At 48.6% G+C, this 4211-nt stretch overlaps 1 protein-coding gene across 1 annotated transcript in view; it reads left to right on the plus strand.

Moving 5' to 3' along the window:
* Positions 1–534: 534 nt before the first annotated feature.
* PKIG (cAMP-dependent protein kinase inhibitor gamma) overlaps positions 535–4211 on the plus strand; it is a 38393-nt gene continuing 34716 nt past the window's right edge. Inside the window, exon 1 of the mRNA XM_007464775.1 lies at positions 535–709. The gene's annotated coding sequence lies outside the window, so the exon portion shown is untranslated. The remainder of the gene's footprint in view (positions 710–4211) is intronic.

The raw sequence follows: 4211 nt of genomic DNA on the forward strand, positions 1-4211 counted from the left end.
CATCTCCCCCAGTGAAGGACAGACTCATGCACTCTGTCCAGCATGCACCTAGGAAACTTTAGGGAGAAATTCGACAACTTGGAAAATTGAGAAGGAAGAAGGAGATGTGGGGAGGGACGGAGTTGGGGTGCAGCTCCCCACCCTGACTAGTGGCTTATACACCAAAGAAGTGAATTAGACCACAGCATGGCAAACTAGGTAAGCCCACAGTCAGCAGTGACTAAGAGGCAAAGGGATTTATGCCGGGAGCCCTGGCCCAGGGAGTGGATAGGGAAGCCTTTTGTCACTAAGGCTGCAGTGTTGAAAATGGAAGGAAGGATGTTAGGCAAATGTGCCGGCCCGGGATGCAGTTACAGCCCCCGCAGCTCATTGTCCAAAGGAAATGGATCTCTCCTGTGGACGGAGAGGTGGAAACTGAGCAAGGGAGCTGAGTGGTTGACATCATCAGGCTGAGCATTGGGTTACAACAAATGGGGACTTACTTGGCCCGAGACGTGGGAAACACCCACTAAAACCTTGAAGTGCATTTCATTTAGGAGACGCGGAGAGAGGGAGAGAGAGAGGACACAAGAGATCCTGCCTGCACCCCTGGCCCACTCTGCTAATCTTTCTTACCCTCGGAAGGGAGGCATTCTGAATGCTGGCTTCTTAAATTCGACCTTCCCTTCTGACTGAGGACCACTGGACTTTGAAGGAACTCTTTGCTCTTGTAAGTAGAACTTTCTTCTCTGTCGCCACCCCCAGGGAGAAGCAGACTTGGAGGTAGGGCTCTCTGGAGAGCTTGCTTTCCAGCCTGTTGGTCACAAAGTGTCTATTTTTTATATTATGATTTATTGCTCTGAAAATTATGGCTTTGTCTGAAACTGCCTAGGGCTAGAGTCTGAGCCTCAAGGCTCGCAGATGGGCTCCAATCAAATGCTGTTTTACTTTGTTACCCAAAGAACTTTGACAGAGTGCCTAGAACTTCGAAAGCAGCTCCTTGCCCCAAATATAGGTGAGGAAATAAATCCTCCCTTAGAAATTGGTGTTTGGAAAATCTTTATTAATTTGTTTTTCTGATTACCACGGTGGTACAAAAAAATCTTAAACATCGTAGAGAGAAATATCTCAGCAAATGAAAATTCCCTATAATCTTCCCCTCTTAAATGTAACATCGGCATTTTAAATTTAAGATACAGGTACAATTAGATTTCATGAAGTTACCTCAGCACTTGTGCTCTGGTGCCTCAGTGGCTGCATAGGAAACTCCGAGATCGAAATCTTTAACTTTGGCTTTGTGATCTTTTTATCGCTTCCTTTAAAACATGTGCTGTTTATTCCTAGAAAATAAACAGAACGTGTAAGTCTTTGGGTGTTTTATTTGTTGGCTTCTGTGTTCAGGATTTTAAACCGAGGGAGCCACTCTGTGCAGAGAGGAAGGGATGGGGCGGTACCAGTGGGTGCCGAGCTGAGGGTTCTCAGGTGGCTTGAGATACAAGGCTTGCAGGGGCTGTGTGTGCTCCATCTAGCCTCCTAGCAGGTAAAAATAGTTGAAAAAAATCACAGTTAAAGAAGAGAGCCTTCAGCTTTAAAAAAACAAGAGCCACCACATAATAGAAGGGCCACCCAAGGAAACCGTGGAAGCCTGGGCAAGTGCTTCACTCTCCGGGCCTCAGTTTCCTCATTTGTACCTAAATGAGGGGTGAAACTAGATGATCGCTTTACAGTTGACCCTTGAACAACATGGCTTTAACCTGCGAGGGTCTACTGCTCTGCGGATGTTTTCCAATAAATACATTCTCCGGAACTACATGATCTGCGGCTGGTTAAATCCATGGATAAATCCATGGATGCGGACCCACGATCTAGGTGGCCGACCGTAAAGGTTATACTCGGATTTTCGACTGCACGGTGGATTGGTGCCCCTCACCCCTGTGTTGTTCAGGGGTCAGCTCTGTTCCCAAGTTCAGTTTGAAGTGAACCACTGAAATCTCAGTGGTCAGTATCATCATTCCCTAACTCCGCCAACAGGGTAAATCTCCACTATACGTTCCCGTATTATGGAGAACTCCTTCCTAGTGTTCACCTGATCTGTGAGAGCACCGAATCCTAACCACTAGACCACCAGGGAATGTCATACCTGAGCTGTGCTTACATGGTTATTGGCGTGGCATCAGTTCACTGCTTCCACTAGACCACATGCACCATCTCCTCTGTCACTATACCTCCTTGCCTGGTAGAGAACTTGGCGCATAGGTACAGAGAAGACACATCATAGTCAATTTTAACTTAAAGCCCACTGTCCTTCTCCCTATCTTGGCAAAAGAGAGGCAGAAAAGGAGGGGAAATCTCCTTTTTTGCCTCCCTCCCTCCTCCATGTCACCGAGACACAGCCTGCACTGCTGCAGGGAAAGGGTGCCAGAGCCAAAGTACAAAGAAAAGCAAAAGAAGTTGTCAAATCTTGGACTCTGAGTTTCCAAGTGTCCAGATCTTGGCAATTTAAGGAATTTTTTTTCCCTTTAAGGCCATCAGAGACCCTAGCCCTCAGGAACATGCAGTATTTAAAACTGTTTGTTTGGATTAAGATCGTGGTTAACTGGAGGGTTTGTGAAGCCCCTTAGCATATCTGAGAGCTGAAGCATAACTTCCCCAGCAGCTAAGCCCCTTGAAAGTGTCCTGTTGCTGCCAGGGCAGCACCCCTGGGCGTGGGCAGCAGGAGGGCCCGGACCTCCATCCCGGCCTCACCCAGGATCTTGAGCCCCAGAATCTCAAAACTTTGGCTGATTAAAAAAGTCGTCCCTCTTCCTAAGGTGGTGCTGAGGTGATTTTCTGGAAGGAAGGTACCTGGTTTGGGTTTTTATTTATGTTTAAATTCGAATGCTTAGCCAGTCTGTCGCGCTCTCTAGTTTCCTACCTGGCCTTTGGCCCCTGTGGGCACTTGCATTTGTGGCCCCCGGGCTGGTTGGTGTCCCCAGTCCCTGTCACTCTAGACAGTCTAGGGTTCGAGGGGAAGTTGAGCCATCGCAGACAGATGACCCCCCCCCACACAGAGCGTGCTTCTCTTCTGAAAAGTGGGAGGTCACAATTATACCTACCTCAGACAGGTGCCATGAGGACAAAGCAGGATAAAGCTCGTAATGCACTTGGTTGGTCCAAAAATACATGCTCAGGATTAGCTGCGTTATGGTTTCCAGAAAGAGAAAGTTAGCTGACGTCACAGGCACCTGCCCCCTCAGTCACAGGATGGCAGTTGCGTGAGGAGCCTGAAGTTATCTCTGAACTCCTCAGTTTCGACCCCCCATCCCCTACTGGGCCCTGGAGCTGCCATGCTGGCTCTTTAATCCAAGCCTCAGCAGTGTTTCCTGTCACCCACTTAAGTGATGAGGCCAAAAGCTGAAGTGGGCGCTGTTCTGTTGGGACCCAAGGTCCCTGGCCCAGCCGCTGAAGGAAAAAGCTGGTGGCAGGTGTTACTTTCTGAGTGTGACAAGCGGCTGAGCTCACCCAGTTCACTCTGCTGAGTGCTTTCACGAGGGGCCGGAAGTGATTCCTAAGTGGAGACAGACGTGGAAAATCTAAGGTTCTTGAAAACAAGTCAGTAATCACTACCCAAGGCTGAGCTCACTACCTCCTGGAAATCTTTCAGAAATGCCTCATGAAAACTTTGAAAACTGACCCTTCAAAGAGTGGTTTCTTTGGAAGTTGCAATCAGCTGCCGTGCTGAGCCATTCCGAATCACAGATGAAAACACATCCGCTCTGACCGGAGGAGGCCAGCATTTCCTAACTTGAAAAGAAGTCTCTAATCTTCCAAGAAATTGCTGGTCTTCAACTTGGCTTTTCCGAACTGAATAATGGACCTTCAAGGCACTAATGAAGTATTTGGTTGCTAATGCATTCTTACTATGTCCCAGGGAGCTCGGTCAGTAATTATGTTTAGTACTTTATGGCTGTGGTCTCTGACGTTCAGTAAACCTGCTGAGGGCTGATGGGTACCGGAGACGAGGCTAGAGGAACAGGCTGATTAAGAGACAGCCTCTGGCCTGGTGCAGTTCTCAGGGCATTTCGAGGACAGGTGGGTGAGTGAATAATTACAGTGGATCAGCAGCAGGTGGACGGAGGTCGTGGTCTTGAGCTGGGTTGATTACCCCCACGCTCCCCTCCATTTCCTGACGCCCAGAGCTTTGCCAGCACTCGCATTAGGGGGAAATGAGAGCCGCTCCTGCTGAAGCATTC

This window comes from Lipotes vexillifer, unplaced genomic scaffold (assembly GCF_000442215.2).
Source record: "Lipotes vexillifer unplaced genomic scaffold, Lipotes_vexillifer_v1.1 scaffold53, whole genome shotgun sequence".
Classification (NCBI taxonomy): domain Eukaryota; kingdom Metazoa; phylum Chordata; class Mammalia; order Artiodactyla; family Lipotidae; genus Lipotes; species Lipotes vexillifer.